This window comes from Camelus ferus, chromosome 2 (genome assembly GCF_009834535.1).
Source record: "Camelus ferus isolate YT-003-E chromosome 2, BCGSAC_Cfer_1.0, whole genome shotgun sequence".
NCBI classification, from domain to species: Eukaryota; Metazoa; Chordata; class Mammalia; order Artiodactyla; family Camelidae; genus Camelus; species Camelus ferus.
In genome coordinates, this window is record NC_045697.1 from 16850419 (window position 1) to 16869976 (window position 19558).

Below are 19558 nucleotides of genomic sequence, written 5' to 3' on the forward strand. Positions count from 1 at the left end.
AGTCCTATATTCACTCCCGGGTGCTCTTGGAAAGTTGGCCAAAGGGATGGAAAATGAGGCTGTTGGAGCATGGCTAGAGTGAGGCAGGGCAATCCCGGGAGGAAATATTGAAGTTTTTGATGCCTTAATCTTCCTAAAACAAATATCCCTCGTAACACGGTCCAGCAGCTGTGAAGAAGCCATCAGGGGGAGGTAGAGCTGGAGGCCAGGGGGCCGGTTAGGATGTCTTTATAGGGTGAATCTAGAAAGCACAGTGTCTAAGGGCACAAGTTTTGGCATCAGTCGGTTATGGGTTGGAATATTGGCTTTGTTACTCGCCAGATGTGTGGGCGGTTTATTTCCCTTCTTGAACACTCAGTTTTCTCCTCTGTAGAATGGAACTAATAAAAATCCCCTGTTGTGCTGTGGAGATTCTTTAAGATAAATGTAAATCACTAAGCACAATATTCAGTGCAAAAAATGTTCCATTATAATCGCAAAAAACTTAAATAATGCTTACATTGGCCAGGCACCATTCTATTACTTGTAAAATCCTCACAACAACTCAAGAGGTAGGTGTTGTATTTTGCCTCCATTTTACAGAGAAGGGAAGGAAGGACCCAAAGGATTTGCAGTTTAAGTTACGATGCCAGGCTTTGAACCCACATGCTCTGTCTCCAGAATCTGTGGTCATTATTACTCTTCTAACAACAGCAGCTAGTACTGATTACTAAGGCCAGTTGGGATGGAGACAGACTGAAGATATATAAGGACTGGATGCCTGGAAGGATGTAGGGATGACAAGAGAAGGGATGACCCAGACTGGCTCCCTGGGGTTTTGACTTAAGCAATGGTCAGTGGTATCGCTCAGGCTGATGGGGAATACAGAAAGAGAAGCATACTTGGGACACGTTGAGCAAGTCTGGTGTATCTGTAGAATATTCAGGTATTAATGGTTAACAGGCAGGTGTATACACAGATCTGGAGCTCAAGAAAGAAATTAGAGTGGGTCTTATAAATTTGGGAGTCATCAGAAAATACTTGGGAACCGGAGTCTCATGAGTGGATGAGATCATACACACGGTATATGGAGTGAAAAGGGAAGATAACTAAAGAGGATGCCCTATAGGGGGCATCAACATTTAAGGGTTCAGGAAAGGTCCTTAAAGAGAGCAAGAGGGAGTGAGTGGAGGAGAAACGTGCTTGATGAAAGCCAAGAGGGAAGAGGGTTTCAACAGTCTTTCTCATTTAAAACTATATTTTTTAATTAAGGAAAATATTTTATCTTGCTCCACCTGTCTCTTTAGGATACACTCCCCAACCAAATACAAGGAATTTAGATCACAGTGGAGATGGATTAGTGCCATGCGAGCCCATTTCCTGGGGAAATAAAAGAATTCACATCACAGGCTAAGGATAGATCGGCTGGTCCATCTTTCTCTCCATCTCTGACTGTTAAGGACTATTCTGCTCTTCATCTCAAAGACTACCACCTCCACAAAGCTCTCTCGTGCACTCTAGTTGAAATTTAAACCACGTTCCCTTGTAGTTCTAGAGAATTCCAGTCATATCTATACCACATCATTATTTCTTTTTGGTCTAAAAATATCACAGTTGTTTGTGCAACAGTTCAATCACTTGCTCAATCAAGGATTCACTGACGGCAGGACCACATCTTATCCTTCTGTGTCACCAGTGCTTGGTGTGGTGTCTGGCATCGAGGGGATGAGAAATAAGTGCTTGTGAGCTACGAATAAATTTAAATCTTTAGGGAAAGCCTAAGAGGGACACTCAAGTCAGGCTCCACCTTTCTTCTGGCGTCACCTTTTGTTGGCTGTACCTCAGTGCAGAAATACAGCACTAAGTTATTACATCTGTAAAATTAATAAAATAGAGTGAATGGGAATTAAATGAGATTATAAGTGGAAGATGCTTAAAACAAGCAAGCAGCTGATACTCATTAGCTATGAAGTGAGAGCTTCTCAGCTGGATGACTGGCAGAGCCCCTCTGTGGAGGGTTGTAGAAATCCCTTGCTCTGTCTAGACTTCCTGTGGGCCCCTTGTAGACCCAGGGGTCCTGGTTCCCGGCCCATTCCTTTAACTCCTGTCCCGTAGGATTTATAGCCCGACTGTGACAACTAATTTTGGAACTGTAATGCCTCCTGTCATATTCCATAAATTTGGCATAAATAAATCACAAAATACCCTTTTTATATCGCTTTTTATCTTGCCACGCTTCTTGTTTCTTTTGGAAACAGTTTTTATGGCAAATGCACAGTGTAAATCCACCCGGCAATAAAGCATGCCAAACAAGCGTGTAGAACAGGCACCTGAGAGGAAATTACCCGCCATTCGCAGTGCTCCACACAATTACCAGCAGGGTGTTCTGGAGTGGGCCTGCTCAGGGCGCCGCACTGCCTTCCTCCCGCACGATCTACACAGCCCCGGTGTGAACAACGCCGTCGCACGGCAGGAAGGGGACCCACTGGTCCACGTCTTCGTGCAGCCTCCTCCTGCAGCAACGTGAAGTCTTGACTTTGCATGGTATCTCCCTCACCTGTTTCCCTGAAGAGGTTCTTTCTTCTACAGCAGCGACATTCAACAGCGCTTTCTGCAGTGACGGTAATGTTCTGTACCGATACGCTCGCTACCCAATATGGTAGCCACTAGCCCCATGTGGCTACTGGACACTTGGCATAGGGGTAGTGAGACAGGAACTAGAGTTTTCCATTTACGTATAATCAGTGTCAACGTAAGTAGCCACAATGAGGCCAGCAGCTACCATAGGACGGCACAAACAAGATCGTTTGATGTACCTTCCATTTCACATCCCTCGTTCCACCTTTCAACTTCAAATGCCAGGAATCACAGTAAGTACCTACTGAGTACTTTCTCCGGTATCCTCTCTGCTTTCATTCTAATGGTGACCCTAGGGGGTAGTTATTATGATCTCCACCGTTTAAATGAGGCCCCTGAAGTTTAGAGAGTTTAAGTGACAAGTCTGAAGTCTCTCAACTAACACGTGACAGAATAGAGATCTGAACCCAGGCCTGTCTGTCAAAGCTTCGCTGCTCCCAGGGTGGTGTTTAGACCACGCAATCTGGTTTAAGGTTATCATAGCTGAATCATTAGGGCAGCCTTTGTATGAATTTGTTAGCATTGCAGTTGCCTAGCTCTGCAAAGCTCTCTATCCAGGGATGGAGAGAGCTAGCGTCTCAACACGACTTACCGCCCACCGGCTGTTGGTGTGAGGCCACGCACTTCTGGACACAGCTCTTCATGTGTCTCCAGGCTTGTTGCTGCCTCCTAGGCTTGTTGGGAGCACATGGGAGATCCACTTGAGAATCTACTAAAGGGTAGAAGTGCTGCTTGGGTGTAAGGTCTTGTGACTGAAGGAGATTCTGATGAATCCTACCACACCCTATTTATTTCCTGCCTAAGTTGCCACTAAATCCACGTGCAATATCACCACCCACATGGATATGTACCGAACACCCCTAAAAGCTTACACTCTGTGCAGCCAAATTAAAGGACTGCATCCCGTGGCCTTTTGGTTACACCAAATGAAAGCAATGCCGATCCACGGCAGAAAACCCACCCACCGTGCACCGATTATTAACATGTTAATTTCTACGTCCCAGCTTTTGAAAATGATTCTGGGAACTACTTATTGAATTTTTAATTTGCAGATTATCGAGCAAATTGGCTGCAATGGCTCTGAGTGATGGGGCCCACGTGTCGGCCAGGCAGGTAAAGCGATGCATGCAGACAACCATGGTTCAAGTTCTGATGAGATGAGTATGCCCACCCAGGGCTCCTTATTGGCGCTGGAGAGCTTCAGGTTCAAGGGAAATAATAATTTATTTCCCATATGTGTGTACAAGGAGGGGAGGAGATACAAGAATTCTTTCCTAAAGAGGCTGCTAAAAATCATTCCACAGTCTGAACCCCCAAAGCCTTTACCAAGTTTATCTTTTATTACCTAAAGCCTCCCTCTTTCTTTCCCTTCCTTCCTTCATTTTTCCCTTCTCCCCACCCTGCCCCCTTCCTCACACTGGGAGCACCAGATGGAATAAGGCAGCCCCGTCTCTGGTCACAGAACTCCCAGCGGCTAAGGGCCATGGACCCAGAAACAGTACGTGACGCAGTAGTGAGCCAAGATCTGCGTGTGACAGTGTACAGGGACCCCCAGCCCAGAGACGGGGAGGGATCACACCGAAGAAGCCTTCCAGGAGAAAGCAAATTAAAGGGGGAGCGGGCGAGTGTCAAATGGGTGAAGGGAGAGGATGTCTCAGGCCATGGGAACAGCAGAAGAACCGGAGGTGGACGTTAGAAAGCCTCTGGCGCTGTCCCCGCTGGGGCAGCAGGTCCCAGTTCCACCCCCTGTCCGGGGGAGGCAGGAGAGCCCCAGTGGCTGGAAGCGCCCACTTCCAACTCACGCAGGAGGCAGAATGGTCCCTGAAGCCCCGAAGCCCACTTGTTAGCCATGTGTCCTCCAGCAAGTGTCCTAGCCTCTCTAAGCGTCATCGCCACATCTGTAAAATGGGAGTCAGGATGGGATTCTTTGTGAGCATTAGAGAACAGGTTGAGTATGCCAGGAATGGCTATTTTGTTACCAGCATCACAACCATCATTCTCACTGAATTGGCTACTAGGCAGTTGTCTCCTATAAGATCTCGTGCCTTCCCTTCCTTCCGGTCCCAGCGCTGATCCCACCACACCCAGAGCCAGCCCTCTCAGGTGGCTGGCGACCCCGCCTTCCCCTAGAGGACCCACAGCACTCCTCTTTCCTGCCCATTCTCTACGCCTACTCTCTTGTATACACCATCATCCTTTCCTTCTATATACCTAATTTCAGTAACCTAGATCATAACAGCTTATCCCTAATAATAAATACCTCATCAAAGTAAAAACTACGGAGAATTTGCATTTGCCCAGAACTCTGTAGCTTGCAAAGGGCTTTCACCAAGGGGATATTTGCAGAGATCGGCAGAATAATCCCCTTGGTCAGTAGGGCAAGTATGAAGGTCCTCGAATTACTGAGGAGACCGTGTGCCCCAGAGAAGCACAGATGCTACGTGGTGTGTCTGAAGCAACCCAGCTGCATTGTGTGGAGCTGATACCAGGAGAGAGTGTTGATTAAAAGGCTGATATTTCTTGAGTGCTTACTGTGTATGTTGTTCTAAAAGTGTTATATGTCCGAGTACATTAACCTTCAAATAATCATATGAAGCAAGGGCTCCCACTATGTGCTTTATTACTAACAAGGAAACTGAGTCACCGGGCTGTTCAGCAGTTTGCCTGGGCCCTTCGACCGGTGAGCAATGCAGCTGTGATCCGCACCGAAGCCCACCGTGCGCAGCACAGCCAGAGCCGCTGCACACTCTGCCTGTCTTGAGGACAGAATTTCTTCTATACTTATTAGGAATCCTCCAGTGCTGGGAAGAACACAATGAATATTGAAGAGGCTCAATATGTATTTATTTATTTATATTTAAAACAGTTTACTCTCCTGGAGGAAGAACAAGTTTCTTGGCACGTTGGAAGGCTTTGATTGTTTATTTTCTTCCCAAGTTCCCGTAATGATCACGGCTGCCCACGGATCAGCTTTCTCTCATGTCTCTTTACATGCAGCTCCAGCCCTAGACCTGTGGACATTCCGTTATTTTGTATTTCTTTCGGCCACTGGGTCACCCATCGGACCCACCCATGTTGCTCTCCCAGGCATCCGGCTTTGAGAGCAGCCTCTGAGCATAAATCGCACACTCTCAGCAGGAGGCACCTTCAATACTACTAGCTCAAAATAGCCATTATGTCCCTTAATCTTTTCTCCTGGGGTGGGTAAGGACTTTCCTTGTTTCCCTTTTTCTTTTCCCACTGAGATGAGGAAACAGTTCTCCTTAACCTTTCGAAAGCGAACAAAAGACAGCAAAGCAGTGACACCAGATATGGATACAGACATGTGAGTTACGGTGACTAGTCTGACTGTTCTCTGCGACTGTTTAGTATGTGACGGTCCCACTTCTCATTTACCAAAAGCAACGCGGACTTACTAACCCTGACAGACTTCTTATTTCACTAGATCTACTCTTTCCTCTGGGTCTAAGAATTCCTATGTCAGTCTGCAAGCAGACTCGAGAAAAAGCTGGGGTACAGCACATTCTAACTCACCACAGCAGCATCCATTCAATAGGAGAGGGAACCGAACGACACTCAGCCCTTTTCCTGCCACTGCCAGGGCTGGGTGCTCCTGCTGCAAACTCCTCAGGCTTCGCAGCTGGAGCTGAGGCCGAATGAAGTCAGATGAGCCTGGCCACTTTAAGCACAGCCCCGCTGTTTTGCAACTTAGCAGAAAACAAGCTGTTAGCCACATGTCCCAGCATAGCCCCTTCAATTTTCCAAATCATGATGTGTACACTTGGCTGTTTATGTCTGGGGTGGCCACCATCATATGTGGTTATACCAGGGGGTAGGTTGCCTTTAGGAAGCACTGCCTGGAGGTTTCATGCAATTACGCTTGAATTTGACCCTCAGAGAATGGCAGATACAATCCATGGAGTCATATGCTATGTTCTTCACCTTGATAAATTTCTTTCTGTGAGTGCTTACCGACCATACAAAATGCGTTACCTGTAGCTAAGGGACCTCGGGTCACTACTCTTTGTACGGCCTTTCTTCCCGCCTCCACGGAAAAAATACCAGATCAGTATCTATTTGGAAGAGTGTCAGTGACTATGATTTTGGCTAAAGGTCAAAAGGCTTTTATACCCCAGATTTTTTTTTCCTTTGTAATTTTTCTAAAATGAGAAAAATGGTACCACTTCTGTCTATTTCTTAGTATCCTTATCATGATATATGCCATTTGGACATTCGGCAAGTACAGCTGCATTGGCTGTTAAAATATTAAAACACATCCGTGCAGGCTAGTTGGGTACACCAGTGCTCACCCTAGGATGCAACCTCTCTTGGAGGCAACAACTAAGGGGGAGAGCCTAGCACAGCAGAGCAGGAGGCTCCACCAGCCCTCTCTGGGCTGGATCTGGGTCCATTAGTATTGGCCACCGTACCTCTGGTTATATATTCCAAATAGCGTCCCTGGATATATGGGATAATAAATGCAAGACTACTTAAAGATTCTTGGAAGTATAGTCCCAAGGTTCCATGTATATTTAAGATAATATTACAGTAATAACTCACGTAATCAATATGGTTGGGGCATAGTATGTTCAGAATTACCTGATTTGCCATTTACTCGAGGTTAATCCATTTCTGCAGGGAAACTGACCGAAGCAAAGGACCTCCCTACAAACAATAGAGAGAGGGTATCTTGGACCTGTTTTTCAGACATTTGACTTTAGTGATTGAGCTTGTCTCTAATTCATATTTTTAGCAGAAAAGAGCACTTTTTCACCAAATACAAATACGACATCTGTCATCTGGACCATCACACATACATAGAAACAGCACACGATGCCTGCCAAGTTGCTGATCTCCGATGATGTTGGTTAAGCAGGATGGAAGAGAGAAAATTCATCCTCCCCAAATGATACAGGAATAAAGGCACAGACATTTAAAGAAATAAAGTAAAATTTGAAATGTAAAACGTCAGAGGTGGTGCTTAGGAATAATGAAACTGTAAGAAGTTAAACACAATCAGGTTTAAAGAGATAATGATAAAAATGAAAATCTGAAATCTCTTGCCAGTAGAGTAAACCTAGTCTAGGAAGAGGAATTCAATATTTCTTGCAAATAAACAGCAGTTTCTAAAAATAGAAAGCACAGATGTGCAAAGCAGAAAGTTTCAGGTAGTGATGGTCAAAGTATGACTTTTTGTGACTCTCTGAAATTACAGAAGAGGGATTGTAAGCCGGCAGGTAACTGAGATTTTATTAAACTGACAGACTGTATTTTAACACATTCCTGATGAAATATACATGTGCTCACTTTTCAGATGTAATCTGTATGAAAGCACTTTGTGAAGCACTAAACCAGTATACGTTCAAGTAGATTCCAAAGAATCAAATACCTGTGAGAGACTTAGTGAAAAATCAAACTATGATTTCACATTGTTTCTCTGTTAGATATTCACAACCCTCATGAATCTATTAAAGGCTCTGAAAAGTCCTGCAATTATGGTTTTTTCTTTCTTTAACTTTTTTTTTTTCTTTCTTTAATCAGTATTTCCCAAATTTACCTGAGCAGAGAAACCTTTTTCATTTGTCACAATTTGGGGAATGTTCCATTAGCATAATAGAAGGAGTTAGTTATCATTTTGCTCTTGGAAGATTTTTGAAACACAAATTTTCTGTGCATATCTTCAGGTGTCCGACCCTCAAGATTCTCAGTTACCCTCACAGGCTTCACCTGTGACTCCCTAGCTGTACCAGTGATGTTGGTTTGAGGGTCTTTCAGCTGCTGGTTAAGCAAAGATTAACTGTATTATTATTTGATTTCAGCGATTCTACCTACTGTCAACCCTCCACAGAATCAGATAAGTCCTACCACTGTGGTCTTCCTGGGCTCAGGATGCTGGCTTGCAAGCTTCCCTGATTGCTGCACCCCCCTTCACTTCCGACCCTGCATTTTTATCACTGGCAAGTGTTAGCAGGAAGGGCAGTCCTGTGGCTGAAGAAAGAAAGAAAATTTAGAGCAAGTGCCTTCTTTTAAGGAGAGCAGCCTTAGCAAAAATGTTACAAATTAGCTACAATATCAGGTTCTCATTCTTTCCTGATTTCCTCAGGTGCCTGTACTTGGCTCTCCAACGGCTTTCAAATTTTATTTTCCTTTCTTTGATTGTGCCTGTAGAAAGATGGAATTCTAAAGGAAATGCATCATAAAATTTATATTTGGGCAGTCTTATCAGCATTGGACATACATAATCTTTCCTTGCAAAGTTTTTGCTATGAAATTGCACACAAATTTGTTTCTAAAAAGAGGGAGACAGAGAGAGGAAACCCTCTATGTTTTTATGGTGTTTGATGTCTATTTATATGTTTCTTAAAGATAAAGCATTTATTCTATGCATGATTTGAATTTTAAGCATCTCTTCTCTTTGCCTTAACGGAAGTGAATTCTTATGGCATAGCCAAATTTTACACTCAATTTATTCTGTAGAGTAACTCCCTTTCTCCAGATGGGACTATAAACCAGTAGAAAAAAAAAAAGTTTTTTTAAGTGTTCCTAATTGAAAATATGGGATCTACTTCTGAAATAAAATCAAAAGCTCAGGGAAAAGCACAGAACATTATTGGTAGAGGATACTGATACCCATAAAACAAAATAAATTTATTGGAGCCAGTCTGGCTTGGTAACTAGGATGGGTCGGTAACTCTCAAGGCACTGTCTGGCCGAGTCATGGAAAGGGCAGTGTATGGCAGGATGCCGAAGAGGAAAGACTAACTTATAGGGTAAAAAAGATTCCTCCAGCTTCTTTGAAAGCTATAGGAAATCAAAGAGAATGGCTTCTAATGGCCTCGAAGATGAAAGGGAGAAGAATTAACTACAGAGCCATGGAGAGCAGGCCAAGTACTGGACAGATTGACAGGGACCACTGTTTACGGAGGATCCAGTAATGATAACATGGGAAAAAAAACTTCTTTGCTTAAGAATTGTGTGTGTGTGTGTGTGTGTGTATTTCCCCACAAAACACCTGTAATAATGCTCTGTGCAAGCAGAACAGACCTCCACCAGGAACCCAAAATTATATCATAATAGCACCACCTCATAATAGTTGTTGAGTGCTTACTGTGTTCCAGGAAACTGTGCTAAGCTCTATGCAGGTATGATTAAATTCTCACAGAAACCTTTGAGGCTGAAATCCTGTCCCTAGTGGTCACCGTCACATGAAAGGTCCTAAGCAAATATTCATTGAATTAATAAATGTTGCCTTGATGTAGTTACCACTATTCTTCTTCTACATACCAGAAAAATGGAGTCTGGGAGAGCCTTGCAGAGGTGAGGGAAGCGTATGGCTAGTAGTTGCAGAGGCTGGCTGGCACCCAGGACTGTCTGCGTCTATGTTTTATTTAGGCAATACTAACTAAATTAAGACAGAGATGCGAATGATCTTTCCTCATAAAGGCTACAAGGGATGGGGTCTCGGGACCTGGAGCCATGGCTGGAGGGACAGCACAAAAGCCAGGAGAGAGTTAAGAGCATGGGTATAGGACAAAGGGCCACCTAGTTTGATTTGGGAGTCCGTTAGAACTAACTGTGTGATTAATTATCCTCTTTGCTGATCTCAGTTTCTTTATCTGCAAAATGGGGGAGTCGAAATCCATCTTATTCAATTGCGAAAGCTTCAGGCCGTGTAGACAAAGTGGTATTGAAGTGTTCAAAACTGGTAAATATTATTTTTATTGTGTGTAAGAAAAATAGCAACCCTAGCTGCCCTGAGTTTGTCGAGTGGCATTTCATCGTATGACCACGTGAAACTAAGAACCACTTGGGACCTTGGTTTCTTCATCAGCACAAATACGGAGTTGAACTATGAAGGGGTTCTAGGGTCACCTCCTGCTTTCAAGCTCAGCTGTGCTAGTCACTCCTGACAGCATAACAGTGACGAGTGCAGGTGCGATGAGGGCCAGGCCTGCCGGAGTCAGATTCTTGCTCAGCCACTTCAAAGTTGTGCGGTCCTGAGCACAGTGCTTAACCCCTTAAGGGCCTTAATTTCTAATTTCTAATATACAAAATAGTAACGTCATAGTCTCAGCTTCCACCTTTGTAACAAATGAAATGATAGTAACTACTGGATACAGTTGTTGCGAGGATCAAAGAAATGTTCGATGCTGAGGCCAGCTGTCACAAAGAGGACAAATGGCCCTCTATCAGACAGCTTTTGGAGTTTGAAATTCTCACCATACACCTAAGTCAGGTATGGTGAGGCAGATACGAGACAAACAAAAAAATGAAGGACGGAATTCAGAAGGAATGAACACGATGGTAGTTCCAGCTTTGATGTGGAGCAGGAAAGGGAAACCATGGAGCTTTTATTTAGTCATTAAATAAAGAGGGTTCCTAAAATGTAATAGCTCTGCTAACAACACCCCAACAACAATGTGCGCTTGGGACCCTGAAGAGGAGGATGGTTGGTCTTCAGGGGAAGAGATGCTCTCATAGAGAAGTGGGGCATTAAAAGAGTGGGAGTGAAGGTTGGGGTGTTAACTCCTTCACACACAGTTCTCTCCCAGATGTGAGATACACAACTGTCACTCACCAAGGAAAGATCTAAGGTCTATTTCAAATAATGGTCTCAATGGACCATTTACTCAGACAGCCTTTAGGGTAGCTATCATAGGCTAAATTGTGTCTCCCCAAAATTGACATGTTCACATCCTAACCCCCTCAGTGTGACTATCTGGAGCCAGATCCTTTAGGAAGTAATTAAGGTTAAATGAGATCATAAGGGTGGGGCCCTGATCTGATAGTACTGACACCCTTATAAGAGGAGGAAGAAACACCAGAAATAGGTACGCACAAGGGGAAGGAACATGTGAGGGTACAGGGAGAAGGCGGCCACCTGCAAGCCAGGAAGAGACACCTCAGAAGAAACTCACCCAGCTGGCACTTTGACCTTGGACTTCCAGCCATCGCTAGAACCATCACTGCTGAACACCTTTCCCACAACCCTCCCCTGAGGATGGAGTCTGCCCCTCTGCCGAGCTCAGCCCTACGGGCGGTGCTGCCCGGACCCTGCCCACTTCTGCACATGCACTAAAACCGTGAGGATCGGTCATCCAGCAGCTTCCCTGAGAATGCGCACAAAGCAAAATGGTACTTTACATACGACCACCCGTCCCCTAAAAAGAAGAACAGAATGGAAGCTTAGGTATCTGTAAACGTGTCCTTGTTTAAAAAAATAAGCAAAATCTCACAGAAACTGTTCACCTCATAAGGGGCTAAAATGAGTGAAAAATTAAAGAAATGGATAGTTCTAAGACGAATACAAATATGAAAAAGAAAAACATTTTCACTCTCATTCAGCTTCTACCATCATCACCCCTTCTCTTCTGACTTTGAAGGCTAACATGGTACCTGTCTGTCAATAATGAAAGTAAGAAGTAAATGTATTTTGAGGCATCTATATTATAAGCCTCCTGACATATTTTTATCACAATTTATATTAAATTGCCTTCTCTTTTCACATACTATGGGTGCCAAACTAACTTTAAAAAGCTGCTAGTAGATTGCATAGAAGGACAGAGAATCACACAGAAATGGTAGTATGTCCAGTTGGCATTTACAGAAGGTCTCCATTCAGACATGAGTGGCCATAGTTAGAACCCCACTCCCAGCCTCTGAGCATCCAATTTCCATCCAGTTTTGCTCACTACCAGTTAAAAGGCTCCAGCATTACTTTGAACCCACTCCAACCTGACCATTTGAAAGAAAATTATGTATTCCATAGTGAAATGCTTGCCAGTTAAGGTCACCCAAACATTCCACTCCATTCTGTTTGAATTTGCTGGCTGGAGACACTTTAATTCATTTTATAGCCGAACTGTTAGATTATGCTCCGTTTATTATAAACATTTGGTTTGCATAGAAGATTTGCTATGTTTTATTAATCCATCACATAGTCTTTCTAAAAATATGATGAACGAGGTAGCATCCAATGTCATTCTTTACACACTCATAGGTGGTTTGGCAATTAACGCGTTGAGCCTCGGCAGCTCTTCTGAATCAAAGGCTGTTTTCTGATACGGATCCATCTTGCCCACCTCATCTACGGAATTACAAAACATATGATAAATCCTGGCATTGGACAGAGTTATTTCCATCAGGTTATAACCCTATTTGATAAACTCAAATCAGCAGCAAAACTATACCAGATTAATGAAAAGCCATCAGAAAGTGCACCATGCCATTTCGTTTCTGGGGAATTACAGCTAAGATACATTCTAAAACATTCAGAACAAATGGGGCAGGCTTTTTAGAAGTATATTTTATTTAAAGTGACTGGGAAAAAAAAAAAAAAACACCCGCAGGATTGTATGTTCACCACATCATGTCCAAGAAGCTGAAACAGGAACAAAATAAAATGGAATGTGTTTTTGCCAATGAACAAAAGCTTCTTCAATTATAAAACAGTAAACTGATAATAGAATCCCAGAGACAAAGAAGTAATATAAACACATGGCTCACCGCTTACCGTATATACAGCATGGAAACAAGTTACACCTTATTGCACACAGAGACAAGGAAAGAGCAAAAAAAAAAAAAAAAAAAGAAAAAAGACAGAAAATAGAGGAAGAAATAAAAGCTGCACACTTAGCCCGCGCTATATTCAAAGAATAACTTCACGTCTAAAAATGGTTTAACCCAATAACATAGCAAAAATTCTAGCTTATGTGTAATTTTTGAAGACTCCCAGCACCATCTTCTTTTTAAGAAGATAAAATTGTCATATTCAGATGCTGACCTTTCACCATGCAATATGAAGCCATTAATAAAAATTTACTTTAACACCAAGCCCAAAATGCTTTAAAATATCAATTTTAAAGGATACTTTCTCTTGTATCCTTTATTATAAATGTTACACAGACAAAGGCAGAAACCAAAAATCAATTTTTAATATATTTCTTCCTACCACAGGGCATGAGAAACATTAATGGTTTCTGCATCTACATGGTTACAATTATTAGCTTTGCCTTTCTAACACAGTGCTCATAAAGTATGCTGGGCTTACGATCTGGGGAGTGGGGGTGGGGGGCTATTCTTAAGGTTTTTCTGGATGTAAGTTAATAAGCAATAATCCAAGATCTTGAGAGTCATGCCATTACTTGCTTCCCCCATCCAGCATCCTGATATTTACATGATCACTTACACGGAAGCGGCAGAACAACTTAAAACTTAATGATCCCAATTCACAACCCCGCAGGGGGGAGAAGAAGCTGCTGGAAACCTATTGAGGGATGTTACAGTGGCTCTTGCTGTACACGGAGGGGAAATAACCACTTCCATGGTTTTGCTTCTCCTCTGCTCAAAGGGACTCAGATGTGCTTCGTGCCTCTTCACTTCGTGTCCAGTGTCGTTACGGCTATTGCTGAGGACAGGTGCAGTGGACATTTCTTCTTCCATCTGCTCCTAGTGCCTGATCTCTCTGGAGAACCACTTCTGTCTCTCTGGGTGTCTTACAGGGACTGTTCATCAGGGTACGTGGCTCGCTCCTAGCCATGGGTACGCACAGGCATCAGCCCGCTGAAAAGACTGCTTTACAGGTCCTCAGGAATGCTCTGGCCCCGACGGTACCGAAACCTGGTTCTTCAGGCCTTCCTCTAATTCTGTTAGCTTCCCCATAGCCTTTCCTCTCTGCTTTAACGAACATAACCAGCATCACTTCCTGTGGCTTGAATTCAAACTACCTGCCAGCAGAAAAGGGGAGACAAGCAGCTTGCTCTTCACTGTCCTCCAGACTCATAGTCAGTGATGCCACTTATCTGCTTAAGTATTTTCTGTAGCTCCCGTCCTTCTCTGTGGTTTGAAATCCTTACTCCTCTGCCAGGCCCTCAAGGCTCTTGTGCACTGGTTTCACACTGTCCATCCAAACTCACCTCCCACTTCCTACAACAAGGAATCCACAGAAACTGAGCAAATTTACTTTCCTTGCTTAACATTCTATTCTGGGCAGAGCCATGTTCTTTTGGTCCTGCCACTTCATACATCTCCCCGTCTTTATCAACCGTGATTCTTAGTTGGAAACAACAGAACCCATTTGTGCCAGTTTAAGCTGAAGGAAAAATTATCAAACGATGTAAACTTCATCTGAGAAACTCCAAGAGCATTATTAGGCCAGAGGCTCAGCAACCAAGCGAGAGCAATGCTCCAGTTACATCCCAGGCCTGCTCAGGGGGGCACAAGGCAGTTGAGGCAGGACTGCCCACTGCCCAGAAAGACTGGCACAGGAGGCTTCCCCGCAGTTCTCTCCCCGTCACTGCCTCTGAAAGCAGGTTCTGAGTGGAGCCTACTCCTTCCCGTATTTTGTTTCCAAACTAAAATGAATATGGGTGCAGAATGTAGACCACATGCCTGCACCTTAGAAAGGACCCTGGGAAGAAGATTCTGTCTTCTGCCTTTAGGGAGGACAAATGCATATGGTGCTGGGTGTCCCTGAACTTGACAAGCCTCCACTATCCTAGCTCCTCTGGCCCTACCTCCTCCATAAGACCGTCTTCAAGCTTTTACTATGCAACGTTCTCCCTTGTCTCTGAATTCCTTTTAACTTACTATCAACATCTCCAGTGTTCAGCTGGATTAAACACATTTAAACCACATTATGATTGGGGGCTGGATGTAGCTCAGTGGTAGAACACATGTTTAGCATGCATGAGGTCCTGGGTTCAATTCCCAGCACCCTCATTAAAAATAAAGTAAGATTTATTTTTAAAAAAAGAATATAAAAATCTTATTAAAAATAAACTACCTTATGATGTGCAGAGCATTTCCATACATATCATCTCTTTTGATCTTCTCAACACTCTGTCAGTTGGGTTTCTACTTTTGTAGGTGAGGCAGTGGAGTTTTGGTAAAGTTGAATGACTTGCCCAACTTCTTACTTAAAACACACTCTCCACATTACCCTCAGTAAACACGCTATGAGGGCAGAAGTTTCCTTGGGTGTCTGTTTTCTCAAATGGCTAACCTCATATCTAGAAAAGTGTAACAGACTTGGCATGTATGCTGTCTTTTCTGAACTCACAGAACAATGTTAAACAGCACGCCCACCAAGGGACATCACATTTCCAAGGACAACGAGGAGGAAATGTTTCCAGGATACCATTGCTGCAGAAATTCCCCTTTAGGTCCCTTACAGCCACTCAAGCCAGCTGGGCAGCTTGAGAGAAATTAGGTGTGGGCTGGAAAAACAGCATTTCTGGAAAAAGGGATCAGCATCACCTATTAAAGAGAAGGAGTCAGGAGGAGGAAGTTTCCCTGCACAGAAACCGAGAGGACAGCCCCACACCTTCAGAGGGGAGCCAAGAACAGACATCAAGGACCTAAAAGCAGGAACGTCAAAAGCTTTTTAAGCTCTGTAATTTCTCCATGTGTATGTGTTTTTAAAAAATTATTCTTCTTCCTTGTTTGGTTTTGGTTTTGGTTTTGTATTTCTTTTTTTTATTTCTTGTTCTTGAATTTCTTTTTTTTTTTTTTTTTTTGCCCTGATTTGTTTGACCACAAAGTGCTCAGCCATGGTACTTTTCTTTGAGACCACAAGGAATGGGAAAGCTAAGGAGATGCTGGTCTTTGTGGGAAGAGAGAGCTCAGGGATGGGATGAGGGTGACTGCATTAAAGAAAAGGGAAGCAGAAGAGCTTGTATGACAAACGGGCCCTGAGGCAGAAACAAAATGCAAGACCAAAATTGAGGCGCAGAATTAATCAGACAAAGAACAAGAAGTTTTGACTCGGCTGCATCAAGAAAGTGATACTTTTCATCTCATTTCTCCTCAAACACTAAAAGTATATCCACCCTCACCCATAAGCAAGAGATTTCTGAGAAACTCCTTGGTATATGCCTTCTCTCCCCAGTATGGGTTTTTTATCTGTCAGGAGATAGATGTTTTACCATAACAAAGATGCTCAAAATAACAGTGGGTTAAAAAGAAAAAAAGTTTCTCATGGTAGTTCAAATAACATGCAGTCCTAGTCTGAAATGCTAGGACTGTTTCAAGTATTTAGCCTGAATGGTAGGTACCTGACCATCCTCAACACACTGACCTAGAGGGCTGCCCCAGCTCCTGCTATCATGACAACATTCCAGCCATTGGGAAGAGGAACATGACATTCTACTAGGCGTGCTCCTGCTTTTTATGGGTGGGGCCTGGAAGTTGAAAACATGCTCACTGACATCCCATTGGCTACAACACTACACTGCCCCACTACAAGAAAGTCAAAGAAATGGAGTCTGTAACTGGGCAGTCAGGTGCTCAGCTAGAACTCAGAGCTGCTACACTACAGTAAAGAAGAAATGAGAGATATGGAGGGACAGCCATCAGTGTTTGCCAAAAAGGCTAGAAATAAAAAAGACCTAGGATAAAATACTGGTGCCATCACTGACCAGCTCCTTAACTTTAAATAGGTTACTATCCTGGTTAAGTTTTGATTTTCACATCTATAAAGTGAGCGTAAAAACACCCATCATATAGAAGAGTTACGAAGAATCAGTGGGATAAATGCACGTAAAGAACCTGGCCCACAGAACTGGCAATTGATAAATGACAGTTATTAGTCTTTTACTGTTATTATTTTTAACTCAAGTTGGTAAACTACAGCCCGAGGGCCAAGTCCAGCCCACCATCTGTGTTAGGAAACAAAAGTTTTATTGGACCACAGTCATGCCCAGTTGCTTGTAGATCACCTACGGCTGCTTTCACACTACAAGGGCAGAGGTGGGTGGTTGAGACAGAAACTGGATGGCCTGCAAAATTAACATATTTACTCTCTGGTCCTTTTAAGAAAAAGTTTGCTAACCTCTGATCTATAAAGTCAAACAAATCTTACTTTTTCTGAGTCACATATGCTCTGTTTCTTCAGTTGCAAATAAGTCATATTTCATCACATCATTTCAAAAATGAAAGAACTAGATTATGTGAAGCACCTAGCACAATGCCAAGCACATAGTGAACACTCAAAAACCTTTAGTCCGATTTTATTTTCCTTGACATATAGTCACCCCTGGTCCTACAAGAACACTACTAAATGTGTGCAAGATATCATGTGACAAAAACAAATGTCTCACTTTGGGGTGCTCACATCTCAAAGCCAGGTACTTTTAAAACAGCGGCACCACCACCCCGGGCAGCAACTCCTCACACTAGGCACGCCAGGGAGAGCTGTGTGCACCCTTCACGATTATCTGAAGTGCAAGTGGGAAAAACAGGGTCCACATACACATAAAAGGGAAGTCTGATCTATATGTGGACAAAGTATGTAAAGCTTTGAATGGGGAGACGCAAAATCTAAGTCAAAAATTTCTAAATAAAAAAGATGTGAAACAATATCTGACCCATAGAAATATTTATTAAATGCAGCAAAGGAAGGGAGAAGGGAGGGAGGAGGGGAGAGCCATTAGTGATTTTCCAGTGTTCTTACAATAAAGAAGATTCTTAACTGGCCAGTCTCATCTCCCTCTATGGCTCCTCACACACCACCAGTGCCTCAAATTTTCTGCTCTCCAACCGCACTGCTCTCTTTGAAGTTCCTTAAATTTGTCCATATACCTTCTTCCTTTATCCGAACTTCCGTGCATCCTGTTCTGTCTGGCTAAAACAGTATTATTCTATGTTTTTTGATTGCCTGTTCTTACTAGCAAAAATGTCTTAGCACCCACTTGAATGCACGAATAGTCATTTACAAATTACATATACATATTTGTATGTAAAGCCACACAAATGGATGTATACATATAGGAATATGCATATACATATACAAATTATATATGTCGGTTCCTCTCTAAATTAACAAAACATGGGGGAGGGCGTAGCTCAGGGGTAGAGCATGTGCTTAGCATGCACGAGGTCCTGGGTTCAATCCCCAGTACCTTCATTAAAATAAATAAACCTAATTACCCCTGCCCCCCAAAAAAGTTTAAAATAAAAAATGAAATGACAAAACTAGAAATGTTAAGGCGAGATAAAAAGTTATTACGGACCTAATGTTTAATATTTCCCCACATCTTCAGGACAGGGATTTCTGTCCCCAGCCTCTGCCCTGGCACACTTACTTCACTTCAGGTCTCATCGGAGAACTCTGCACACCACGAGGTATTGTTCTTCTTCGCTCTTTCTCATGACTCTTTTAACTTCTCCTTCAGGGTACTTAGCACAGCTTAAACGCCATGCTCACCTGTAATTATTCAGTTAACATCTTTCTCCCTCTCTCCCTACCAGCCCCACCCCATCACCAATTCTAATGTCTATTCAAATGTCTATTCTGTCCTCTCGCGAGAGTAGAGATGGTGTTACCACGTGTTCTCCTCACTTGTGCCTTGACACCTTGAAGATCTGACAAAATATTGATTAAACAAATACAATCATCCCGTGAAAGAAATGGAGGCTTTTAAAAAAGACTTAGAAAGGATAAATTTAGAAAATGAGAAATGTCTTATCAAGAAGGTAGCTGAGAAACACAGAGCCAGGTGAATAATCACATAGCACTCTCCAGGGCGTCTTCTTTTTTCAAACAGCCTTTTCTATCTGTAAAAGTATCAGATTCTCCCAACACTTCTTCAGGTAGCTGAGACCAGGGATTTTTACTCCCATTTTACAGATGAGAGAGCTGAAACTCGAAGAGTTAGGATGATTTTCCTACAGCCACACAGCTAGTTGGTAACAGAATGAGAACTTGAACCTACATCTTCCCACTCCTCCCCTACACAGCCCACTGTCAGGCAGGGCATGGGGAGAGCCTAGGCAGTGGGAAACTCCTGATGCCCTCGGGAAGATACGACAGAAAACGCCACTATGTGCAATGCTATGTAACACCGACGAACATTGCAGAGAGGCTGGAAGAGAAAAATGGAAATAATGAAAACCCTGGGAATTAAAACAGAAAGATGCAGGGCTACGGTGAAAGTCTGGAGCA

General features: G+C 43.2%; 1 protein-coding gene and 1 long non-coding RNA gene across 2 annotated transcripts in view; one reads left to right on the top strand and one right to left on the bottom strand.

The window, feature by feature from the left end:
- Positions 1 to 19558, bottom strand: part of PPARGC1A (PPARG coactivator 1 alpha) — a 442764-nt gene that overhangs the window by 168517 nt on the left and 254689 nt on the right. The gene's annotated exons all lie outside the window — the stretch shown is intronic.
- On the top strand, positions 187 to 9218 carry LOC116668217. Its single transcript, XR_004325279.1, has 3 exons — positions 187 to 269; positions 5024 to 5029; positions 9208 to 9218. It is a non-coding gene; the product is annotated as an uncharacterized LOC116668217 (long non-coding RNA).